This window comes from Planococcus citri, chromosome 1 (assembly GCF_950023065.1).
Source record: "Planococcus citri chromosome 1, ihPlaCitr1.1, whole genome shotgun sequence".
Classification (NCBI taxonomy): Eukaryota; Metazoa; Arthropoda; class Insecta; order Hemiptera; family Pseudococcidae; genus Planococcus; species Planococcus citri.
The window spans coordinates 37695055-37707554 of record NC_088677.1 but is presented as its reverse complement, the minus strand read 5'-3'; the positions used below and the strand labels follow the sequence as shown (position 1 = coordinate 37707554).

Below are 12500 nucleotides of genomic sequence, written 5' to 3'. Positions count from 1 at the left end.
AGAGAGATCGACGCTAGCAATTCGCTAGCATTATGCTAGCGCTTATGTTGAAAAATCTCTTTATTAAATAAAAAATGAAGTTTTTTTTTTTAAATAGAAAAATTGTCAAAATTTAAAATTTGAAAATGAAGTATCAAACAAACCATGAAAAGGAAAAATTTCAAAATTTTTGAACAACATTTTAGTCCACGGCAATGGGAGTAATTGCACCCCCTGCCGATCCTCCGGGACAACTTTTTCCTCAAAGGGGACATCCTAAGGAACATTTTAAAGCAAACTTGCTGAAAAAAAAATTGGCCTTACTTACAAAATGGCGGCAATTTTGATTGAAAGGTCAGCCGAAATCGCAGAATTCGCGTTTCAACATAGGACGTGCACGAAATTTTTCAAACCTTACAAACGTAGATCGAAAGATCATGCAAAAATTCATCACCTGTCAAAATTTCAAGTGGTAAAGTACCTTTTTCGATTTTCGGTGAATTTTCAAAAATCAAATTTTGGCCAAAATGTGAGAAAAAATCAAAATTTTACCAAATTGACCAAGAAACCTGACATTTGGGATATACCCTATTTTCGACATGCCAAATCGATGGGAAACGGTTTCAACTTGTTTTGAGCAGTTCTGTATCCTCCAGCAGATTTTTGAAACTCAAATTGAAGTTGTAAAGCTCAAATTTATTCTGAAAACTAATTTCAATACGCTACGAAGTACTGCAGGTGAATTTCAAGTCGTTTTGGAGCCTCCAGCAGATTTTTGAAACTTTAAATTTTCACAAAATTTCATCAAACTGAGATGGAGAGTCGAAATTCATTCTGCAAACTAATTTTAATACGCTACGAAGTCGACTGCTTGTGGATTTCAAGTCGTTTTGGAGCCTCCAGCGAATTTTCGAAGGTTGTATGGCGTTTTTTGGAAAATTGGAATTTCCTAAAAGTAGCTGGAAGCTTCAAAACCATTTGAAACCTGCGAAGTAAATTTCAGCTTGCCAACTCCAATTGATTAATTAATGTTGTGGGAATTTCAAGTTTCAAAAGCCTACTGGAGGCTCTAAAATGACTTGAACCCACCTGAAGTCGTCTTCAGAGGGTGTTAAAATTGGAGTGTAGAGTAAACTACAGCTTTCCATGTCCATTTGATGAAATTTTGTTGTCCCCTTTAAGAAAAAAGTTGCCCCGGAAGATCGGCGGGGGGGGGGGGGGGTGCAATTACTCCTATTGTCATATGCAGGAATATTTTTAATGATTTTTGTATGCGCGCTGAGGGATGGAAAAGATACTTGCTCGCATTTGCTACAATAAATAACGCAGAAAAAGGTTTATTGGTGAGAAATGCGTAAGATCTGGTAGCACGTTCCTATCATTTGACTATAAAGAAAACGCCAAGTCACCAGATGCAGAAACTAGAGATATGCTTACATTTTTCTAGAGCCAGATGGCTAAGTAAATGCTAGCTCAGAGATGCAAGAATATTACCTGAAGTTTCCTATCATAAAACTGTGAGCAGGTACATATTAGTCAGTGATACGCTGGCATTAAGCGAGCAGGTATAGATTGAGGCAAAAGCTAGCTGAGATATGCGAGAATATTGCTTGAACTTTCTTGGCATAGAATTGCAAGCAAGTATCCATCAGTGATACGCTAGCATCAGGCAAGCATGTATGAAGTGAAGTAAAAGCTAGCTGAGATATGCGAGAATATTGCTTGAACTGTCCTAGCATAGAATTGCGAGCAAGTATCCGCTAGTAATACGCTAGCATAAGGCGAGCAAGTTAAAGTGAAGTAAAAGCTAGCTGAGAGTCGCTGGAAAACAGCTCGAAAATTGCTAGAATTGAATTTGCTAGCGAAAAACTGCAAGAAAATCGCTTACTTTTAGCGAGATAATTATTGCTGGCCACAAAAAGCGAGTAAATTGCTAGCAACTTATCAAAACGCGAATAAAACGCTAGCTTTTTGCTAGCATGTGGTCAACTGGGAGCGGGAATCTCGCTGATCCGTTCAAGCGCGTCACCAATTGAATGAGGAGGCATTTGGCTACCTTAAAAGAGTCATAGTTACTCCTGCCGTTTACCCGCAATTTTTGTTGTTGTTTTTTTTTTCAATTCATTTTCATTGGTTTATTTAGCTGGCGTGTTGATTTGAAAGATTTTATTTGTTCATATTTTCGTTGCGGTTATTTTCGGATAAGTATTTTGCAAAATTTAGGAAATGAAAAGTTTTTAGAAATTTCAGAATTTTTCACTTTTAAAAACTTCAACAATTTTCGAGCAAATATGTATTTTTTGGCGATTTTGAAATAAAAAATGAGTTTTTTGGCACATTTGACGGGAAACTTTCACAATTTTTTGACCACTTTCAAATTTTGTAAATTTTCGAAAAATTGTTGTAATTTCAATATTTTGAAAAAATCTTGGTATTTTGAAGAAGAAAAAAAACACGGCATTTTAGCGCAATTGAAGAAAAAAAAAGGATTACTTTTGAAATCCCCCCTCCCACCGCTCCCCCTTCCTTCTCACCAATTTGCCTGTCGATTTTGAGATTATTTTCATATTTTTAAAACTGATTTTGAAAAATTTGTTGAAATTCACGGCATATTTCAGGGTTGCAGAGGTGAGAAATTTTTGGAAAAGTGTCGAGATTGCGGATACTTTGCAAAATGCCAAAAAACAAAAAAGTTGCATTTTTTCAATTTTTTAGTTTTTTAAATTTTTCATTTTTTTCAAATTTTTTAATTTATTTTTTGAAATTTTGAACTTGTGAAAAAAAATTGAAGGCTCCTTTGCGAGAAAACGAAGCGCTCTGGTGAAAATCTTCCAAACTTTTCAATTTTTGCAAATTTTTGCAAATTTTTCAATTTTTTCAATTTTCGAGTTTTTCAATTTTTTTCAATTTTGGAAATTGTTCAAGGACTTAGAATCCTGACATTTTTTTTTTTTTTTATTTTTTTTTTTCAAGAATCAACATTTTTGCAAATTTATTGAAAACATTTTTATTTAGTTGATTTTGGACAATTTTCAATGTGCTTTCTGCCGAGTGCTCTGAATGTGAAGAAGAAGAAATTCAAGCAAGCGCGGGTACACGGCAGTGGTAACTATGACTCTTTTAGGGTAGCCTAATGCCTCCTCATTCAATTGGTGACGCGCTTGAACGGATCAGCGAGATTCCCGCTGTCCCTATTAAAAATTTACTATTACCACTAAAGTTTCATTTTATGCTTTTTTTTCTACATTTTCGATATTTTCGCGGAAGTTTGAAAAGGGAAATAGATATTTTAAAACACCCAATTCAACACAATGAATAATTGAAAAATTCGGTTTTGAAATTTTGGCGATTTTTTTTATTGCGGCAAATTTACAAAATATATTAATTTGAAGAATTTTGTAAAATCTCGATGAAAATATGAAACATTTTCAATTATAAAAATTTTCAAACATGAGAATGTTGAAAACTAATTTTCGACGGAGGAAGTGCCCATGATTCACGGAGACTTTGTAGGCGATTTTCAACAAGAGATGAAATTTTCAACCAACGAAGTGCCCATGATTCACGGAGACTTTGTAGGTGATTTTCAACAAGAGATGACATTTTCGACGGACGAAATACCCATGATTCACGGAGACTTCGTAGGTGACTTTTTTTTTAAATTTTTTTTTTTTTTTTCAAACAAACCAAGTAGTCCTAAAAAAAGGTCAAAAACCCACTTGGTGACATGTGATGGATTCTGTCGCCGAAACAATAAATTACCTACCTCGCAGACGCACTTGAGAATATTTTCGAGAATTTGGAAAATTTGTTGGAATTTTGGGCATTTCTGAGGGTTGTAGAAAATTTGATATGTAAAATTGCACAATTTTTCTCATCAATTTTTCAATTTTTCAAATTTTCAAATGTTTCTCAACTGGGAACATTTTTTTTTTTTTTTTTTTTTTTTAGTTTGGATCAGACTTTTTTTTTTTTAATTTTTCAATTTCGAAAATTTTTATTCAATTCTTCAAATTTGATACATTTTTTCAATCATTTATTTTCAAGACTTTTTTTTTCAATTTTCCATTTTTTCAATGAAAATTATATTTTTTTTCAATTTCGAAAATTTTTATTCAATTCTTCAATTTTGATACATTTTTTCAATCATTTATTTTCAAGACTTTTTTTTTCAATTTTCCAGTTTTTCAATAAAAATTTTTTTCGAGGTACCAGCCCCCATCGGATGGTGAAGGGAGGGGAGAGGAATGGGAAAAATCCATTTTTGCAAATAAAACTCAAATTCCAGTTGAATATTGAAAAAAAAATTTTTCGAGGTACCAGCCCCCTCGGAGGGGTGAGGGGAGGGGAGAGGAACGGAAAAAAATTCATTTTCAAGAATAAAACTCAAATTCCAGTTGAAAAATGAAAAAAAAAATTTCGAGGTACCAGCCCCCTCGGAGGGGGGAGCGGGGGTGGGGGGGACGAGGAAAGGTCTATTTTTGCAAAGAAATATCGAATACGAGTCGAATAATGCAAAAAAAATTTTTCGAGGCACCAGCCCCCTCGGAGGGGTGAGGGGAGGGGAGAGGAGAGGAACGGAAAAAAATTCATTTTTAAGAATAAAAGTCAAATTCCAGTTGAAAAATGAAAAAAAAATTTTCGAGGTACCAGCCCCCTCGGAGGGGGGAGGGGAGGGGAGAGGACCGGAAAAAACTTCATTTTTAAGAATAAAAGTCAAATTCCAGTTGAAAAATGAAAAAAAAATTTTCGAGGTACCAGCCCCCTCGGAGGGGGGAGCGGGGGTGGGGGGGACGAGGAAAGGTCTATTTTTGCAAAGAAATATCGAATACGAGTCGAAAAATGCAAAAAAAAATTTCGAGGCACCAGCCCCCTCGGAGGGGGGGAGGGCAGCAGAGACGATGAAAAAATATAATTACAGTGGATGGTTACCTCGAAAAATTTTTCAAAGTCCAACAATAGGTAAAAAATTCAGAAAATATAAAAAAAATGAAAAAAAATCAGAGGTACCAGCCCCCTTTACGACCTTACGAGGGGGAGGAGATGAAAAAACCACCATTTTCTAGCAAGAATACGACCTACGAGTTCGTTGGAGATGGAAAAATTTTTCGAGGCACTAGCCCCCCTTTTGGAGGGGGAGCCCGAAAGTGCTCGAGACTCCCCCACGTAAATTGGTGGAAGCGTGACGGCGCTCGGGCGAAAACGCCGAAAAACGGCCTTTTTTTTTGGCAAAGTTTACTGATTGCGGATGGTCGAGTTGCAATTGCTCGAGGTCTCAAGACCCTTTTTTTTGGATTTTTCTCAGCCCCCTTAAGGTCTGCGGATCTGGGACCACAACGTACCCGAATATCTTTTGGCTAGCCCAATTTTGAGCTATAGAGTTGCCGGATTGGACGCACGGAACGTACCGCATTATAGTCCGGATAGGCGCTAGGATAGCTCGCCGCAGTTCTTAACGTTCATGTAGAGTACGAGTACTCGAGTAGAGAGCGCGAGTCCGAAGACGAGCCGTTCTGCCACGTGTCGTCGTGGAGCGAGCGCGCAGCTCGGGGAATTGATTCTCCGAGCCGGCAACCTCGTTCCACGGCGATGCCGTGGGCAGTGCAGCCGTTCGTTCGGATTTCGCGCTCTATGCCCGAATGCCTCGTGCTCTCGCCCACCATTCGACCGCTTAGCCGCGTACGGCGTGTCGTGTCGTCGCGTACGTCCGGAGGACGATAACACGCGGCGTTCACGATGCGATTTACCCGTGCACCTGGTGTAGGGCCTTCGTGGCTCTCACGCCGAGCGGCACACCGATTCTTTGGTTTCGGTTTAGCGCGTTCGTCAGCCTATTGACTGTACGATCGTCGCGATCAATATTATACATCGACTCCGAGCGCCATAGGCGGAAACGTAGCGAGAATTATGAAAATAATTCGCTCGAACGAAATCGTCCGTAGTAGACGATTCGCAGACGCAACCGACTCGTTGTAACGACGTGATACGGTTCAGTATGCGCGGGCACCGATGATGGTGAAACGCTCGTTTGTCGAGCGCGTTCTCCGTCGAGTGTGTCCGCGATACGAGTTCACAAGGCGAAGTCTCAATGGCGAGGTGTGTTCGCTTCGAGCGAGGGCATGTCTTTCTCAAGACGTACTCTGCGGCTCGGGCAAACGCTCGTACATTTCTTTAAAGACGGGAACGACGATGAGAAAAATTCTCTCACCGCGTGTGAGTGCGATTAATTATCAAAGTCCCCCGTCAAACCGGTACACACGTTAGCCGCTTCGACTCCACGAGAGCGGCGTGAGCGTGCTTCTCAGTAGACACGCGAGTTCGCTGAACGGAACTTCGCAGTCGAATTGTTGCACGTGAACGCCGTGAATTAACTCGTTTACGGACGTCGGAGTGCTCGTTGTACGCGAGCGTGTTCTCGAGGCACGCGGCGGTTAACACTGCCGCGCTCGCCAACGAGACCGCCGCACGCAATCATCGCGTAAGAATGAGAGACACGGGAGCGACCTTCGTTCGTTCGGAGGTGGCTTTCGCGATCGATTTCGAGCGCGTTTGAAAAGCGACGGTTCCCTGGTTGATCCTGCCAGTAGTCATATGCTTGTCTCAAAGATTAAGCCATGCATGTCTCAGTGCAAGCCGTCTAGTACGGTGAAACCGCGAAAGGCTCATTAAATCAGTTATGGTTCCTTAGATCGTACCCACGTTACTTGGATAACTGTGGTAATTCTAGAGCTAATACATGCCGACAGAGTTCCGACCAACTGTACGGATTTGGCGGCAGTTTCGGCTGTCGTCGCCGTACGGTTCGGAAGGAACGCTTTTATTAGATCAAAACCGGCTAAACGGCGGTTTCGCTTTCGGGCGTCTCCGTCGTAAGCGGCCCGCGCAAAGATTTGGTGACTCTGAATAACTTCGAGCTGATCGCACGGTCTTTGTACCGGCGACGTATCTTTCAAATGTCTGCCTTATCAACTGTCGACGGTAGGTTCGACGCCTACCGTGGTGGTAACGGGTAACGGGGAATCAGGGTTCGATTCCGGAGAGGGAGCCTGAGAAACGGCTACCACATCCAAGGAAGGCAGCAGGCGCGCAAATTACCCACTCCCAGCTCGGGGAGGTAGTGACGAAAAATAACGATACGGGACTCATTCGAGGCCCCGTAATCGGAATGAGTACACTTTAAAACCTTGGTCACACGAGGATCAATTGGAGGGCAAGTCTGGTGCCAGCAGCCGCGGTAATTCCAGCTCCAATAGCGTATATTAAAGTTGTTGCGGTTAAAAAGCTCGTAGTCGGATCTGTGTCCTCGCGGCGTCGGACCACTGAGCGTTCGTCGGGCTTCGCTTCGCGCGTACCCGCGGACCAAGTGATTGTTCCCGGCGTGTCAGCGGGACGTCCTGCCGGCGGGCGGACACGTGCTCGGTCAGCATCGACCGCGTCTTAACGACGTCGCGTCGGTGCGCGAGTGGCGGCCGCCGTTTAAATCCTGTTCGTACGTGTTCCGCGGTCAATCCGTGTGTTCGCGTGCGGCGGGCCGGCACGTTTACTTTGAACAAATTAGAGTGCTCAAAGCAGGCTCGTAAGTGGCGGGGCGTGCGCGTCAAAACGTACGTCTCGTCGTATAGCCCTGAATATGGTCGCATGGAATAATGGAACAAGACCTCGGTCCCGCCTCTACGCTGCTCGCAGCGCGTGAAGACAGCCCTCGCGGCGCTTCCGTGCGCGGGTCGCCGGGCGGGGTCCCGCGTTCGCGTCCGTCTACGCGGCTGTTCGCAGTTCGCTAGCGCGGGTTACGCATCGTCGGTGATCAACCCCGTCCGTTGGCCGGTTTTCGGGACCGGAGGTAATGATCAACAGAGACAGGCGTGGGCATTCGTACCGCGACGTTAGAGGTGAAATTCTTGGATCGTCGCGAGACGAACCGAAGCGAAAGCATTTGCCAAGTATGTTCTCGTCTGATCAAGAACGAAAGTTAGAGGTTCGAAGGCGATCAGATACCGCCCTAGTTCTAACCGTAAACGATGCCAGCTAGCGATCCGCCGGTGTTCCTCCGATGACCCGGCGGGCAGCTTCCGGGAAACCGAAGCTTTTCGGTTCCGGGGGAAGTATGGTTGCAAAGCTGAAACTTAAAGGAATTGACGGAAGGGCACCACCAGGAGTGGAGCCTGCGGCTTAATTTGACTCAACACGGGAAACCTCACCAGGCCCGGACACCGGAAAGATTGACAGATTGAGAGCTCTTTCTTGATTCGGTGGGTGGTGGTGCATGGCCGTTCTTAGTTGGTGGAGCGATCTGTCTGGTTAATTCCGATAACGAACGAGACTCTGTCCTGCTAACTAGGCGGGTCTTTCGCCGCCCGCGGGTCAGCGTGCGACGGTTCACGCCGTTGTACCTGCCGCGGTCCACGGCGAAACGGTATCCCCGAACGCGGTTGGCCGTCGTCAGCGGCGTTGGCGCTGTTGTCGTTGCTCGTCGGCAGTTTGGCTCTCGGGTCGGGCTGTCGGAGGGTGGCGCGGCGGTTTCCAGCGTCGCCCGGCGGTTTTTCGCCGCCAATAGGGCTACCGCCGGCTGATAAAGCTTAAACTCTTCTTAGAGGGACAGGCGGCGGACAACAATAGCCGCACGAGACTGAGCGATAACAGGTCTGTGATGCCCTTAGATGTTCTGGGCCGCACGCGCGCTACACTGAAGGAATCAGCGTGTAATTCGTTCCCGGGCCGAGAGGCTCTACCGGGTAACCCGCTGAACCTCCTTCGTGCTAGGGATCGGGGCTTGCAATTGTTCCCCGTGAACGAGGAATTCCCAGTAAGCGCGAGTCATCAGCTCGCGTTGATTACGTCCCTGCCCTTTGTACACACCGCCCGTCGCTACTACCGATTGAACGACCGCAGTGAGGTCTTCGGACCGAGGTACGGCGGCGTTCCGCGCCGATTTGTACATTCGGGAAGATGACCGAACTCGGCCGTTTAGAGGAAGTAAAAGTCGTAACAAGGTTTCCGTAGGTGAACCTGCGGAAGGATCATTAACGAAAAACGTGAGAGAAAAATGTGACGCGCGAAATCTTCGTGATTCTCGTCAAGTCACCGCTTTTTCGAACACTCTCGTTGTGTGGTGTCGACGGTCGTTTGTTCGCTCGTCGGGCGCGATAAATTCGCGGAGTTGGTGTGCGCCTCGTGCACACGCCTTCGACGTGACGCCCGATCGAACAGACTTCTCGTTTGACGGCGTTAACGCGATCGCGCTATTGTACGAGCGTGAACGCGTTCCAACGCACCCCCGTACGTGAAAATCGGCTATTCGAACGAAAAGCCGTCGCATCGAGCGTCACAGTTGGAAGCCGATCTGTGTGGCGCGCGGTTTCACCACCGCCGCCACCGCAGTTATTCCCTGCGCACGGTGCGACGCAAAATATTGAGAAATATTCTTTACCGTAGCAATACGGTGAGAAAGACAACCCCGAACGGTGGATCACTTGGCTCGTGGGTCGATGAAGACCGCAGCTAACTGCGCGTCGTCGTGTAATCCGCAGGTTATGCGAACATCGACAAGTCGAACGCACATTGCGGCCCTCGCGACCAAAGAGTCCTGGGCCACGCCTGTCTGAGGGTCGGTTATACGTGTAACACGATGGTTGCGTTCTCGCGAGCGCCTCGCAGTTTTCACCGCGAGGTTAGCTCGCCCCGTGACAGACCAGATCGAGCGTGTGTTTACGCACATGCCAGAGCGACGCGGTTTTCGAATCGCGTCGCTCGAAGCTGACGACTCGTTCGCGCTGACGCGGGCCATCGCCTCCGTGCGGTGGTTAGCGTCGTGCGTCGAACGTTCGTTGAAATACACGGCGCCGATGCCGAGAAACAAGTTCGTTCACGAACACCGTGTTCGAAAACGTTGCCGCGTATAGTGGTAGAGAGCGAAGGCGGTAGCTATCGTAGAGAGCGTCCGATGAACGGGCATCCAGAGAGAGGTGGTGGCGAGAAGATATACGGAGGATCGCGCGTGTTGTACGATCGCGCGTCTCCGAAAAAAAAAGCTTAACGTTACCGCCGTCGAATCTCATACGATGCGAAGACGTCTCTCGAAATAGAGGCGATAGTTTGCCGTTTCTCTATCCACGTACGACGTTGTACGTGCGATTGCGCGCGTTCGCGTCGTTATTCCGGCCGTTGTCGACGAATTCGCTCACGCGTCATGTACGGACGCGATGATGACGATCGAGAACGGGCACACATTCGGAAGACGATGCGAGCGTGCGATAATTCGCGTTATAAGCGTACTTCGTACCAGGCTTCACTCTGTATCACGCCGACCTCAGATCAGGTAAGACTACCCGCCGAATTTAAGCATATTAATAGGCGGAGGAAAAGAAACTAACCAGGATTCCCCTAGTAGCGGCGAGCGAAGCGGGAAAAGCCCAGCACCGAATCCCGCGGAGCGTTTCGGCGTTTCGTACGAGGGAAATGTGGTGTTTGGGAGGGTTCGTTAACCCGTCGGTCGGTACGGTGATCCAAGTCCCCCTTGAACGGGGCCACGACCCGTAGAGGGTGCCAGGCCCGTAGCGATCGCGGACGTCCGACGGGTGAACCGCTCCTAAGAGTCGGGTTGCTTGAGAGTGCAGCCCTAAGCGGGTGGTAAACTCCATCTAAGGCTAAATACGACCACGAGACCGATAGCGGACAAGTACCGTGAGGGAAAGTTGAAAAGAACTTTGAAGAGAGAGTTAAACAGTACGTGAAACCGTTCGGGGGTAAACGGACAGAGCCCGTGAATCCGGGCGGCGGAATTCAGAATCGACGGCGTTCGCGCGTCGTCGGTTCGATATTTCCGTCGCCGTTCAATTACGGACGTCGCGACCCGTTCGGTGTCGGTCCGAGGAGACGTGTAAAAGTTCGACGGCGCGTGTCGAGTCGTTTCGGCGGCTAGGCGCGCGTCGTTGAGTCGCGTATTCTGGCCGACTCGCCGGACGGTACGTGTAACGGTGGCCGCGGCGACCTAGCGTCGTCGTTGGTACCGGTCTGCGACGAATCTTCGGGCCTCTTTCCGACCCGTCTTGAAACACGGACCAAGGAGTCTAACGTGCGCGCGAGTCGCGGGGTGTCGTGCAGTTGGCGGCGTTCTTTCGGGGGCGTCGTTGGCTGCTCGTTACAATACGAAACCCGTCTCGTTTTACGAAAGGCGCAATGAAAGTGAATTTTGGGGAAGATGACGTTACCGAGATCACGTTCCGTGCTCTTGTAGCGCGGCCGGTCGTCCGCATTCCCAGGGCGTTCCAACGGCCCGGCGGCGTTGCGGATCGTCGTTCCTTCGGGGGCGGCGGTCGGGCGTCGTCGAACCGGAGCGCACCTATAGCGTGCACGTTGGTACCCGAAAGATGGTGAACTATGCCCGGCCAGGATGAAGTCAGGGGAAACCCTGATGGAGGTCCGCAGCGATTCTGACGTGCAAATCGATCGTCTGAGCTGGGTATAGGGGCGAAAGACTAATCGAACCATCTAGTAGCTGGTTCCCTCCGAAGTTTCCCTCAGGATAGCTGGCGTCGGAATACGAATCGACGAAGCGCCTTCGGGCGTTTCGCTCGTCGGGTCGTCTCATCCGGTAAAGCGAATGATTAGAGGCATTGGGGCCGAAACGACCTCAACCTATTCTCAAACTATAAACGGGCGAGATCGCGGGCTTTCCTGATAAGTTGCGCGTTTCGGCGCGCGACAAAGCGAGAGAGTCCGGTCGGACGGCGTGTCGTTTCGGCGGCGCGTGCGGTTCGGCTCGGGCGCGAAGCCCGCGACGGAACCCTTGACGCTCAGTGGGCCATTTTTGGTAAGCAGAACTGGCGCTGCGGGATGAACCGAACGTCGAGTTAAGGCGCCAAAATCGACGCGAATTTCAGAGCCCATGAAAGGCGTTGGTCGCTGATGACAGCAGGACGGTGGCCATGGAAGTCGGAATCCGCTAAGGAGTGTGTAACTACTCACCTGCCGAAGCAACTAGCTCTGAAAATGGATGGCGCTGGAGCGTCGTGCCTATACTCGACCGTCAGAGGCAGCGTGGGCTTCGTTTTATAGCGAAGACCCGGTACGCCCTGACGAGTAGGAGGGCGCGGCGGTGCGCGCAGAAGGGGAGGGCGTGAGCCTGCCTGGAGCCGCCGTCGGTGCAGATCTTGGTGGTAGTAGCAAATACTCGAGAGGGGCCCTCGGGGGCTGCCGTGGAGAAGGGTTTCTTGTGAACAGCCGTTGTCCAAGAGTCAGTCGATCCTAAGCCCGGGGAGAAATCCTACACTTAACGACGATGACGAGAAGAACCTCGCGGCGTACGACGACGAATAGAGACTCGCATCGATGACGATTCGCGCGGAGCCCAATCGAGTTCTCGCTTTCAGAGACGATTGCGATGGCCCGATTTCTTCGCCGTGTGCTCACCACACACAGCGTCGTACAATCGGCGAGTCATCACGTATACGAGCGCGCCTCTCTAGAGAGGTCGTAGTCTCTGTATACGGGTTCCTCGAGTACGAAAGTGCGATCGTCTGCGT

At 48.0% G+C, this 12500-nt stretch overlaps 1 long non-coding RNA gene, 1 other non-coding gene and 2 pseudogenes across 2 annotated transcripts in view; 3 read left to right on the top strand and 1 right to left on the bottom strand.

The window, feature by feature from the left end:
• Window positions 1–4755, bottom strand: part of LOC135831773 (uncharacterized) — a 334614-nt gene extending 329859 nt beyond the window's left edge. The window contains exon 1 of the long non-coding RNA XR_010556226.1: window positions 2921–4755. This is a non-coding gene — a long non-coding RNA (uncharacterized LOC135831773). The remainder of the gene's footprint in view (window positions 1–2920) is intronic.
• Window positions 4756–6543: 1788 nt separating this feature from the next.
• On the top strand, window positions 6544–9002 carry LOC135833534 (small subunit ribosomal RNA; annotated as a pseudogene).
• A 427-nt stretch (window positions 9003–9429) lies between these two features.
• Window positions 9430–9587, top strand: LOC135833509 (5.8S ribosomal RNA). The gene has a single exon (XR_010556478.1). It is a non-coding gene; the product is annotated as a 5.8S ribosomal RNA (ribosomal RNA).
• Window positions 9588–10280: 693 nt separating this feature from the next.
• The window catches only part of LOC135833542 (large subunit ribosomal RNA), a 4652-nt pseudogene continuing 2432 nt past the window's right edge, over window positions 10281–12500 (top strand).